This window comes from Rhinopithecus roxellana, chromosome 1 (genome assembly GCF_007565055.1).
Source record: "Rhinopithecus roxellana isolate Shanxi Qingling chromosome 1, ASM756505v1, whole genome shotgun sequence".
NCBI classification, from domain to species: domain Eukaryota; kingdom Metazoa; phylum Chordata; class Mammalia; order Primates; family Cercopithecidae; genus Rhinopithecus; species Rhinopithecus roxellana.
In genome coordinates this window covers 170,305,917-170,320,035 of record NC_044549.1, presented here as the reverse complement: position 1 = coordinate 170,320,035, position 14,119 = coordinate 170,305,917, and positions in this window count along the sequence as shown.

The following is a 14,119-nucleotide window of genomic DNA, read 5'->3' as shown; positions in this document are numbered from 1 at the left end:
TCACAAAAGCTAGTTTTATAAATTTATAAGTAATAGCAAAATAATTAAAATTACTTGAAGACGGCAACTTATCAAAATAAAATCATGATGTACATTGTTCTGGTTTTAAGACTTTGAAAATTAGTGTAAACACACCCCCAAAACCAGCAATTCCACTCCCCTCAAATCTTCACTCAAGAGAGATTAAAACATATTTTCACACAAAGACTTGTACAAGAATATCTAAAGCAACTTTCTTTATAATGGCCAAAAGTAGAAATAACTCATATGTCCATCAACTGATGAATAATAAGCAAAATGTAGTACATCCATACAATGGAACATGATTCAGCAATAAAAAGCAATGAGGTGCTGATACATATTAAAATGTGGAGGAACTTTAAAAACACGCTAACTGAAAGGACCTGGGCATGAACAATCATATACTGTATTATTCCATTTATATAAAATGTCTAGAAAAGGCAAATTGGTAGACAGAAAGTAGCTTAATGGTTGGCTAGGCTAGAGATGGGAATGGAAAATTACTGCTAATGGTCACAGTTTCTTTTTCTTTTTTTTTTTTTTTTTCAGAGTCTGTCGCCCAGGCTGGAGTGCAGTGGTGTGACCTCGGCTCACTGAAACTTCCACCTCCTGGGTTCAAGCGATTCTCCTGCCTCAGCCTCCTGAGTAGTTGGAATTACAGGTGTGCGCCACCACATCTGGCTAATTTTTGTATTTTTAGTAGAGACAGGGTTTTACCACATTGGTCAGGCTGATCTTGAACTCCTGACCTCGTGATCTGCCCGCCTCATTCTCCCAAAGTGCTGGGATTACAGACATGAGTCACCGTGCCCGGCACATGGTCACAGTTTCTTACTGGTGTGATGGAATGTTCTAAAATCAGAACGCAGCGATGGTTGCACAATCCTGTAAATATGCTAAAAGTCATTTAATTAGTCACTTAAACTGAGTGAAATGTATAGTTTGTAAATTATGCCTCAATAAAGTCATTTTAAAAAATAAGATTGAATTGTGAAAATGAGCCAGGCTATAGCAGATTAGTTGTAGTTTGACATCAGTGCACATGGTTTCTTTCTATGTGTCCTCAAAAATTCTAATGTTGAATTATCTGTATTTCTAGAAATTAGATCTCACTACGCAAAAAATAAATAAATAAATACTAAAATACTAAAACGTGTTTTAAAACATGAATATATTCCATTAGCTAATATAACTGGGAATCTGGGAATCATATATGAACTAATATAACTTTAAAATATATATATATATCCATAGAAAACAGAATTGTTTATAAGGACTTTTCTTAATTTACCCTCTTCTACGCCCTCACAAAGTTCCTTATCCATCCAGGATCCAGAGAAATTTTTTTAAGCCTAGAGCAGATCATATCACTACTGTTGCGAGCTGCCAGCAGTGAGAATAATCTACATCTCACTCTCCCACAGTCTGAAAGGTCCTCAATGTTCTCACCTTTGCCTGCCTCTCTGGACCCACTTCACATCATGTTTCTCATCCCTAAATTTAAACACCAGCCACACTGGCCTTATTGCCATCTTTCCAAAAACCCCAAGTTTGTTCCAGCCTCGGAGTCTTTGCGCTGGCTCTGCCTTAAAAGGCAATGAAGTATAGTGGTTAAGTGTGCAGACTCTAGCTTCATACTGCCTGGTTTTCTGCCTGTGTTTAAATACCAGCTACGATACTTTCAGTGAGTTACTTAATTCCCCTGTGCCTAGTTTCCTCATATGTATCATGGGAATAATAACCATATCTACATCATAGGGTTGTTAGATTATTACATGAACTAATGTTTGAAAAGTGCTTAGGGCTGGGCGTGGTGGCTCACGCCTGTAATCCCAGTACTTTGGGAGGCCGAGGCAGGCGGATCACCTGAGGTCGGGAGTTCAAGACCAGCCTGGCCAACACAGCAAAACCCCGTCTCTACTAAAAATACAAAAACTAGCCAGGCACAGTAGCACTTGGAAGTAATCCCAGCTACTCGGAAGGCTGAGGCAGGAGAATCACTTAAACCCAGGAGACAGAGGTTGCAGTAAGCTGAGATTGGGCCATTGCACTCCAGCCTGGGCAACAAGAGTGAAACTCCATCTCAAAAAAAAAAAAAAAAAGAAAAGTGCTTAGAAGAGCTTTTATATAAAACTTCTTCTTAAAGTATCTGCCTGAAATGATCTTTCCCATCTCTTCAGAGGAGGCTTCCCATCATTCCAAATTCAGTTCAAATGCCCTCACCTCAAGCCCCTCATTAAGTAATTCTTAACTCCATTTATTCAACACATAGTTATTAAATGCTTGCTTTGTGCCAGGCACTGTTTTGGGTGCTGAGCAAGTATGAAGAAAACAAGCAAAGATTATTGCTCTCGTGGAAACGACTTTCTAATGTGGTAAGACAGAAGATAAATAATAATCATACAAATACATCATGTCAGAAGCAATCCGTGCTGGAGAAAACAGGAAATGGAGAGCAGAGTGAGTGGGGTGGGGAGTGCAGGAGAGGGGCTGAGAAGGACTAGTTTGCATCATTACAGGGGGCAGCCAGGGACACTGAGAAGTAGCATATAAGCAAAGAGTTGAAGGGGCAAAGGAGTTAGTCAGAGGTGATGGACAGGAAGAGTGCTCCATGCATTGAAAACGGTCAGAGCAGAGGCCCTGAAGCCAGGCTCCGGAGGCTGGAGTGTGCCTGGCCTGTTTGAGGGCCTCGAGGGGCCATTGAGCTGCAGTGAAGGGATAGAGAAGAAGAAAAGGTTAGTCCTAAAAAAAGGGAGCTGTGCTTAGAGAGGTTATGAAGGGCACTGGGTAGATTATACGAGGCCTCCAGGGCCATTTAAGCTCTTTGCCTTCTTATCACGGTGACATAGTGGGGGGTGGCAGATCGACACTAAGAGGACACCCAGTTATCCCCATTGACCCACTAAAATTGTGAGATAACAAACGTGTGTTGTTTTAAGCCACTACTTGTAGTAATTTATTACCCAGCAAAAGATAATGAAGAGGGAGACGAAAGGGTTTTGAGCAAAGGAGTGAAGTGATCTGATTTGTTTTACAAGGAGTGCTCTGGCAGTTGCATGGAGAATAAGCTAAAAGACAGCAAGCATTGAATCAAGGAAACCATTGCAACAACCCAGGCAAGAGATGATGGTGACTTAGACTCGGACTAGGATGTGGGATCATGAGAAGCAGTCATATTTCCTCTTTCTCATAGAACTTCTGCCTAAAACTTGCATACGTTTTAACTCATTTGCTATAACTTCTTTCATTCCTCAACCCATCCCTGAAAGAACCAAAGTCCTCTGAGCACAGACACCTTGTCCATCTTTCGCATTATTTTAACCACTGCACCTAACGCACAGAGTGGGTGCTAAATAAAAGTTTGTAGAATGAGTGAATGGAAGAGTGAATTTGTGAATGAATGAGTAAATGGATAAATGAATGAGTTCAAATTCACTTTTATCCTTTGTGCAGAACACACATGATTTTCAACTTATGATAAATGAAATATTTCAAATTAATGAAACAGCTATTTTTATAGCTGTTACTGGAAGAGCTTACAATTTGGAATAAAAATTAAATTCAATACTTTATACACTTCAAAAGATGGCAGATAGCTTAAAGAGATTAATATTTAAAAATGAATCCTAAAAGAACAAAAAGAAAATATAACAATTATTTTAATATGGAAAAGGACTCTCCAAAGGCAGAAACTACTTTAAAAAGACTGATAGGTCTGATAACACAAAAACTCTTCTGTGCAGGAAAATCATTATAAACAAAAATTAAAACCTAACAAACGTACAAAAAATGTAGCTACATATGGACAATGAAATAATACCCTTCATGCATAAGGACATTTACAAAAAAAAAAGAAAAATCCTCCATAGAAAAATTTGACTAAAGCATAGAAGAATTTATAAGGACATATAAATGTTCAAAAAACATAAGAAGTGTCCAACCTTACTAGAAATTAAATATATGTAAATTAAAGCACAATAAAATAATACTTTTCACCTATCAAATAGACATTTCTTTTAATGTTAATACCCATGTTGGCCAAGTCACTGGTTAATGAACATTATTATTCATTTTGGCTCACATTAGTATTAATTGATACATTTCAAAGGGTGATTCAGTAGTATATGGCAAGTACCTTTACAATGTCCATAGCCATTGACCACCTAATTTTACTTATTTTAAAGAAATTATCCCAGATGTACATACAAAGATGCATGTGTATACAGTGGAATATAAGACAGACATAAAAATGTTATCATTGTAGGACAGATAGTAATTGTATGGAAAAATGTACTCCACACAATATGTTGTTAATGGAAAAAAGTTATAAAGCAGATTATACAGAATTGTTTCCATTTTAAAAATATACATATACAATTTTTATTGCATGGTGGTTATACAAATATATACAGGTAATAAAAATGACATAAGACTATATGCACTCATTGTACCAATGTCAATTTCCTCGCTTCTGATGACATAGAACTATATATACTCTTTGTACCAACGTTAATTTCCTGGCTTCTGACATTGTACTTTAGTTTTATAAAACAGAACCACTGGGTATGAGTGGGTGAAATGTGTAAGATTTGACTAATTTTTATTTTCATCACATATTTAAACTGTTGTTCAATTAATATTTTCATAAGAAAATATTATTGAATAATGTAAAAACCTAAAGATGTCCCAATAATTAAAATCTTTTTGAATATATATTTATGTGTGTATGTATATTATAGATGTAAGATATATATATGAGGAAAGATGGATGGATGGATGGATGATAGAGCCATTATGAAACTTATATATTAAAATGAATTATCACAAAAATGCTTCTGATAATACAAGTTGGATATGTGAGGAACAGACAGAGCTTTCATATTAATTAGTGGTAAGCTACTATATCTTTAAATTGAGTTAATAATCAGTTCTTTACATTAAGTCACTTTTTATAATTGTATATTTTTATGTGATCAGTTACAAATATAGGTGTCAACATTAACAAATATAAAACAGCCTTGTTTTTCTTCTCTCCTGTCCCCATCACTGCAATGTCCTTCAGCTCTTTCCTTTTCCTTGCCTTCAAGAATTACAATGAAAACAGTTTGAAATGGGAAAAAAAAATTGCAATTTGAATCTGATTTCTTCTATTTAGCATCTGTGTTCGGGGGCAAATCTCTTACCCTCTCTGAGTCTTGGTGAACTCCTCTGTAAATGGAAATATTAATTAAGCCACTTACAGAGTAGTTGGGAGCATTAACTGAGAAGATACGTGCAAAGTAACAAGGACTAGTAGGTTCTTCACACTTGTGAGTTTCCTCTTTTATCTTTCTCCATTTGCTTCCCATTCCTTAACCCCTCCTATTGCCAACACTTTGAAATTCTTATTTTCGGAGAACACGCAAGGATTTTTTTTTTAAGTTGTGCAGACTGGGACACTAATTTTCTCTGCAAGATCACATTTTAAGAACTAAGCATCCCTAAGGGCTTTTTTGTTTTGTAGGGGTGAGAGGGTATGGAGGAGAATAGAGACTAATATTTTTTTGGCACCACTCACAGTCCAGTGCTGTATGGAGCACAGCCTCTTCCAATTATAACAGTTGTTGGATATCTAGTTTTACTGAATCCACCAAGTGTACATTTCTCTGGAAAAACTCCTCAGAACAGTAAAGAAAACTAAGAGCAGTTCTATTCTCGAAGCACTGTTTCTTCTCCATGTCATTTTTAATGCTGCTGAATGCCATTATGCAATGATTTTAGTAGAAGATGGCTTTTCAAAATGGCATATTTTTTCGCCTATCCCCAAAAATTCATCTTATATTTCAAATGGCCTAGTTTCAAGCTGTTATATCAGTCAGGCTAACACATGGTCACAGACTTAGCAATTTAGGGGTGGGGGAGGGGAGAGGGAGATGAAAGGACTTGATTTGCCACTATGGTACAGCATGGCCCTTAAATCTTTAGGGTTCTTTAAAGTCTTGGCTTCACCTCCTCTAATGTTCCGCATCCACACATACTCAGCATTTCACATTCAGGTCATCCAGCCCTTGTTTCCAGCTCACTGTCATAACCCTCAGGGCAGTCCACTGTGGTCTTTCCCATCATTCAAATAAATAACAAAATTGTGTGCTGCAAAACAGCAATAAGTGAAAAATGCAAACCTGCCTGTCCTGTGTGTGACTCATGGTGCAGCAAGCTGAAGGATCTTCAGTGTGCTAGTCTCATTACATAATAACCCCTCTGGTTCCAAGCTGCAGGAGCCCTTCCAATTTATATCAGTGTCTGGGTTGTTCACCTTTTTTTTTTTTTTTTTAACTATTCTGGCCTCCAGCCTATAGCTATTCTCTGTTAGCTCTAATCTAAGTAAGTAGAATACATTCTGCAGAGTCAAGCAGGCAGGCCTGATTTTAAATGTGTGCATATTTAGGTAGAATATTCTAATGCTTCATTGTAGTGGGCATTTGTTTTCCATTTTCCGAGCATGGTTGGCCCATCTTCTCCCCGCATCCTTGGAGCTGCTAATACTTCCAGTAGACTCTTTTCCTATAAAATGTGGCCAGTTATTTTCTGTTATTTGCAACCAAGAACCCTGAGTAATAGAACCTTCAAGTCATCAAAATATGGCCTCATAATCTAAGATAAGGGCAATAAAAATATGTGGAGAACTTCAGATAATATGAGTACTAATAAAATGTACACTGGAAAGAAAGATGTTTATGAAACACTGTCAGGGAAAACAAGCAAAGTATAAAACAGTACGCATAGTATGATCTTTCTGCAAAAGAAAAAATATAGATATATATTTACATGTCAAGAAAACTGAAAGGATACTATGAAAATATTAATAGGGTGGGTAATCTTCATGAGAAGAACTCACCTGTGATTTTTTATTTAATTCTTTTTGCTTCTCCATGCTTTCTATAGTTTCTACCATGAACACATATTCCTTTTGCAATATGAAACAAATAATAAATGTTATTTTAAGGAATGCATGCTCAAGGATGAACTTTCAGAATAATTAGGGGTTGCTAATGATTGAAAACTATGTGGGCAACTAATGAAATGTTATTCCAAGGACCCGCCTTTACAACGGCTCTTGAATCTTAATGATACCACTGGAATATTCACCTATTGTTATACAGCCCTCAAAAGCTAAACATGTACAAATAGGTTATGTTGTTAATCATGACTCACAAAGATGAATCACAGCATATAATGCATGCCACTAAAAGGCAGTAGTTAAACAAACTATCAATCTATGTATAAAATATTCCCCACATTTTGAGAATACCAGTACTTTTTAAAAATGATGTCTACATTGCCTTGGCATTTGAGTAGCTATTCCTTCCTTGTATCAGTTAGAACTACATTACAGCTGCCAGCACATACAACAAAGAACAACATTAATAAAGAAGTTTAACCAAGTATTAGTTAATTTAATACTATGGACTGAGTGTTTATGTCCCCCCGAAATTTATATGTTGAATTCTTAACACCCAATGTGACAATATTAGGAGGTAGATCCCTTGGAAGGTAATTAGGTAATGAGGAAGAAGCCCTCATGAATGGGATTAGTACCCTTACTGGAAGAGGTCAGAGAGCTACTTAGCTGCCCTTCCACCAGGTGAGGATACAATGAGAAGTTGGCAGTCTGCAGCCCAGAAGAGAGCCCTCATCAGAACCGGATCATGCTGGCACCCTGATATCAGACATCAAAGCCCCAGAATCAGAAGAAATAAATTCCAGTTGTTTATAAGCCACCCATTCTATGGTACTTTGTTATAGAAGCCGAAGCTAAGACATTTAGCAATATTGCAATTTCAGATAAATTTCCCCCTTTTTTAAATAAAGAAAATACAAATAGAATTTTTTTAGAAAGTTTCAAAGCTTACTTGTTAAATTCAAACTTCTTCCATTTATTTTTAAAAGGCTGTGCCATTGCAGTCCCGATAATTTGCTCACCTCACATCAATTCCTCTCCTGCTAGGATCATTCTTTAGAAACACTTGTCTGTTTTGTTTTGTTTTTTTTCTTTTCATTAATTATTCAGCATTGTGTCTGGTTTTGCTTCAAAGGTTGGAGGCAAAACTTTTAAGTGCTCTTAGAATTTACTTATTTTCCTTCAAAAGTGTTTAGAATAAAATATCCAGAGTAATATAATCTGTTAAACATTAATTGGTCATTAGAAGTTCTACATCTCTCTCTCTTTTTTTTTTTTTTTTTTGAGACAGAGTCTCGCTCTGTCACCCAGGCTGGAGTGCAGTGGCCAGATCTCAGCTCACTGCAAGCTCCGCCTCCCGGGTTCCTGCCATTCTCCTGCCTCAGCCTCCCGAGTAGCTGGGACTACAGGCGCCCGCCACCTCGCCCGGCTAGTTTTTTGTATTTTTTTAGTAGAGACGGGGTTTCACCGTGTTAGCCAGGATGGTCTCGATCTCCTGACCTCGTGATTCGCCCGTCTCGGCCTCCCAAAGTGCTGGGATTACAGGCTTGAGCCACCGCGCCCGGCCTAGAAGTTCTACATCTCTTGTTGTACCATTTCTAGAGTTCAGTCCTTGCTCTCTCCTTGTACATCATTAATTCTCAAACTTTTTGGTCTTGGGATCTCTTTATACTTATAAAAATTACATAGAGGTTTGGGAGGGGGGGAAATGGCAAATAGGAAGCAGAACTAACTTGCAGTTCCCACTTAGACAAACAGAAAAGTGCGTGGAGACTTACATCATAAATTTTTGCTCCAAGAACCACCACAGGAACATACCAAGAAAACCGAAAGAATCCACAGACCCTTTGAAAGAAGCAGCTTGCCACTGCAAACTCCATGAGACAGCTGAAAAACTGTGAATGCCCAAAGTGTGAGAAGGGGAAAGTCCACCTCCAAACACACATCCTCACTGGGGAACCTGAAAATCCAGATTTTAGATCCAGATTTAGAGAGTGGAGCAAAATATAAAAGTAGAAGAAGCAGGGGAGAGAGCCCTGTAGGCACTCCCAGTCCCCAGGGAGGCCATTTCTGACTTTGTCTCACAGGGGTTCTTGGGGAGGGCAGCCAATAAAATTGGGGAAGGGCCATAAGGAGACTTCCAGCTGAACTTTGCAATAATTTTGACTGAGCGTGAATTTTCCTGGGCAGAATCCAGGGGGTGAGTGGGAAGCATAGATAAGAGCACAGAAGCCACAGCAGGCAGGGAGGGATGAAGCCTGCAAGCCCTGCTTGCTTTCTCAGCAGGGAAGTTTATAGCCTGAGGCAAGAGCTGATCCCTGCACACTGGAGGCCTGGATATGAATTCAGCTCTGTTGGCTGTTGAGGGAGCACAGTGGGAGTAGGACTGGCCTTGCTGGGTGCCTGGGAGCTGAGTGGGAACTGTCACTGCTGGCTTTCCCCCACTTCCCTGGCAACCTGTACAAAGCACCAGAGAAAGTCATAATCCCCCATGCAACATAACTTCATTGGCCTGAAAACCACCCACTACCCCCAAAGTGGATGCAGCAAGCCCCACCCAAGGACAGTCTGAGCTCAGACATGCCTAACACTGCCTTCACCTGATGGTCTTTCTCTACCTGCCCTGGTAGCCCAAAACAAAAGACATAAACTCATGGGAGCTCTGTGCCCCCACCCATCACCTGAGAAACCTGAATACTTAGCCAGGTGACCTTAGAGCAAGCTTGTATCCTCCCCATACTACCGCGGCTGACGCTTTCTTGAAAGCACCACCTTCTGGCTGGAGGTCAATCAGCTAAAGTCATTAGAGCAACTCATAACCGAACAACCCTGTTCCAAGAAAGGAGAAAACAACAGCTAGCTCCACCACCTGTAGCATCCTTACTAACCAGAGCTCCTGAGTCTGCCTACATACATGACAACTTCACTGCTAGCAAGACCAGCATTCGAGAAAACCGGCACACTAAACCGAACTACAACCAAGGACTCTCACAGAGCCCAGTTCACTCCCCTGTTACCTCTGCCAGAGCAGATGCTGATATCCATGGCTGAGAGCTCAGAAGATAGATCACACCCAGGACTCTTTGCAGGCACTCCCCAGTACCAGCCAGAAGCCCAGTAGCTCTGCTGGGTGGCTAGACCCAGAAGAGCAACAACAGTCACTGCAGTCTGGCTCTCAAGAAGTCCCATTTCTAAGAGAAGGGGGTGAGCACTACATCAAGGGATCACCCCATGGGACAAAAGAATCTGAAGAGAAGCCTTTGTATTCCAGATCTTTTCTCTGATATAGTCTACCCAAATGAGAAGGAACCAGAAAAACAATTCTGGCAATATGACAAAACAATATAATACCCCCAAAAGATCACATTAGCTCACCAGCAATGGATCCAAACCAAGATGATTTCTCTGAATTGCTAAAAACAGAACACAGAGGTCTATTATTAAGTTACTCAAAGAGGCACCAGAGAAAGGTGAAAACCAACTTAATGAAATTTAAAACATAATACAAGATATGGAAGAAAAAAATTTCCAGATAAATAGATACTGTAAATAAAAATATTCACAACTTCTGGAAATGAAAGACATACTGTATTCGTCTGTTTTCATGCTGCTGATAAAGACAGACCCAAGACTGGGCAATTTACAAACGAAAGAGGTTTAATGGGTTTACAGTTCAACGTGGCTGGAGAGGCCTCACAATCATGGCAGAAAGTGAAGGGTATGTTTCACATGATGGCAGGTAAGAGAAGAGCTTCTGCAGGGAAACTCCCATTTTTAAAACCATCAGATCTCGTGAGACTGATTTACTATCACAAGAACAGCGCAGGAAAGACCTACCCCCATAATTGCATCACCTCCCACTATTTTCCTCCCACGACATGTGGGAATTGTGGGAGTTATCATTCAAGATGATATTTCGGTGGGGACACAGCCAAACCATATTACACACTTAGAGAAATGCAAAATGCACTGGAAAGTATTAACAGCATATTGGGATTACGTTAAATGCCAGACCTAAGAATAACTGGTGTTCCTGAGGAAGAAGAGAAATCTGAAAGTCTGGAACACTTATTTGAGGGAATAATCAAGGAAAACTTCCCTGACCTTGCTAGAGATCTAGACATCCAAATACAAGAAGCTCAAAGAACACCCAAGAAATTCATCACAAAAAAAAATCATCTCCCAGGCACAGAGACATTAGGTTACCTAAAGTCAAGACAAAGGAAAGAATCTTAAAAGCTGTGAAGCAAAAGCTTCAGGTAACCTATAGAGGAAAACCTATCAGATTAACAGCAGATTTCTCAGCAGAAACCCTACAAGCTAGAGGTGATTACGGTCCTATCTTTAGCCTCTTTAAACAAAATAATTATCAACCAAGAATTGTGTATCCAAGGAAACTAAGCTTCATAAATGAAGGAAAGATAAAGTTTTTTTCAGACAAACAAATACTAAGAGAATTCACCACTACAAAGCCAGCACTACAGGAATTACTGAAAAGAGTTCTAAATTCTGAAACAAAACTTTGAAACACACCAAAATAGACCTCCTTAAAGCATAAATCTCACAGGGCCTGTAAAACAATAACACAATGAAAAAAACAAGGTATTCAGGCAACAACTAGCACAATGAATAGAATAGTACCTCACATCTCAATACTAACCTTGAATGCAAATGACCGAAATGCTCCAATTAAAAGATACATAATGGCAGAATGGATAAGAGCTCACCTACCAAGTATCTGCTAAGAGACTCACCTAACACAGAGGACTCATGCAAACTTAAGGTAAAGGGGTGAAAAAAAAGATAATCCATACAAACGGCCACTAAAAACAAGCAGGAGTAGCTTTTCTTATATCAAATAAAATAGCCTTTAAGGCAACAACAGTTAAAAAAGACAAAGAGGGACATTACATAATGGTAAAAGGACTAGTCCAACAGGAAAATATCACAATCCTGAATATATATGAGCAAACACTGGAGCACCTGAATTTATAAAACAATTACTACTAGACTAAAAAATGAGAGAGATGGCAACACAGTAATAGTGGGGAACTTCAGTACTCCAGTGACAGTACTAAACAGGTCATCAAGACAGAAAGTCAACAAAGAAACAATGGACTTATGAAGCTATACCCTAGAACAAATAGACTTAACAGATATTTACAGAACATTCTATCCAATAACTGCAGAATATACATTTTATTCATCAGCTCATGGAATATTCTCCAAGATAAACCATATGATAGGCCAGAAAACAAGTATCAATACATTTAAGAAGACTAAAATTATACCAAGTACTCTCTCAGATCCCAGTGAAATAATATTGGAAATCAACTCCAGAAGGAACCCTCAAAACCATGCAAATACATGGGAATTAAATAATCTGCTCTGGAATGATCTCTGGATCAACAATAAAATCAAGATGGACATTTTTAAGTTTTCTGAATTGAGTGATAATGGTGACAGCCTATCAAAAGCTCTAGGTTACAGCAAAAGTGGTGGTAAGAGGAAAGTTCACAGCAACAAATGCCTACATCAAAAAGTCAGATAGAATACAAATAGACAATCTAAGGTCACACCTGAAGGCCCTTCAGAAACAAGAGCAAACCAAACCCAACCCCAGCAGAAAAAAAGAAATAACAAAGATCAGAGCAGAACCAAATGAAATTGAAACAAAAAACACAAAAGATGACTGATACAGACAGTTGGTTCTTTGAAAAGATAAACAAAATTGATAAATCAGTAGCAAGATTAACCAAGAAAAGAAGATACAATAAGCTCAATTAAAAACAAAATGTGAGATATTACAACCGACACCACAGAAATACAAAAGATCATTCACGGCTACTATGAACACCTTTATGCACATAAACTAGAAAACCCAGAGGAGATGGATAAATTCCTGAAAATATATAACCCTCCTAGCTTAAATCAGGAAGAATTAAAAACCCTGAACAGATCAATAACAAGCAGCAAGATTGAAATTGTAGTAAAAACAATTGCCAACAAAAAAAGTCCAAGATCAGATAGATTCACAGCTGAATTCTATCAGACATTCAAAGAAGAATTGGTATCAATTCTACTGAAATGATTCCAAAGATAGAGAAAGAGGGAATCCTCCCTAAATCATTATATGAAGCCAGTATCACCCTAATAAGAAAACCAGGAAAGGACATTAAAAAAAAAGGAAAACTACACACCAGTGTCCCTGATGAACATAGATGCAAAAATCCTCAACAAAATACTAGCTGACCGAATCTAACATCATATCAAAAAGATAGTCCACCATGATTAAAGTGGGCTTCATACCAGGAATATAGGGATGGTTTAACATACACAAATCTACAAATGGGATACACCACATAAGCAGAATTTAAAACAAAAATCACATGATCATCTCAATAGATGCAGAAAAACCGTTTGACAAAATCCAGCAGCCATTTATGATTAAAGCCTTCAGCAAAATCAGCATAGAGGGGACATACCTCAATGTAATAAAAGTTGTCTATGACAAACCCACAGCCAACATTATAATGAATGGGGAAAAGTTGAAAGCATTCCCCATGAGAACTGGAATAAGACAATGATAGCCACTTTCACCACTTCTATTCAACATAGTACTGGAAGTCCTTGCCACAGCAGTCACACAAGAGAAAGAAACGAAGGGCATCCACATTGGTAAAGAGGTAGTCCAAACTGTTGCTGTTCACTAATGATATCATCGTATACCTAGAAAACCCTAAAGACTCATCCAAAAAGCTCCTAGATCTAATAAATGAATTCAGTAAAGTTTCAGGATATAAAATCAATGTAGACAAATCAGTAGCACTGTTATACACCAACAGTGACCAAGCTGAGAATTAAACCAAGAATTCGAACTCTTTAACAAAAGCTACAAAAAAAAAAAAACTTTGCAATATACCTAACCAATGAGGTGAAAGACCTCTACAAGGAAAACTACAAAACACTGCTGAAAGAAATAATAGATGACACAAACAAATAATAGAAAACCCCCATGCTCGTGGATGGGTAGAGTCAATATTGTGAAAATGACTATACTGCCAGAAGCAATCTACAGACTCAGTGCAATTCCCATCAAAATACCATCATCATTCTTCATGGAACTAGAAAAAAAATCCTAAAATTAATATGGAGCCA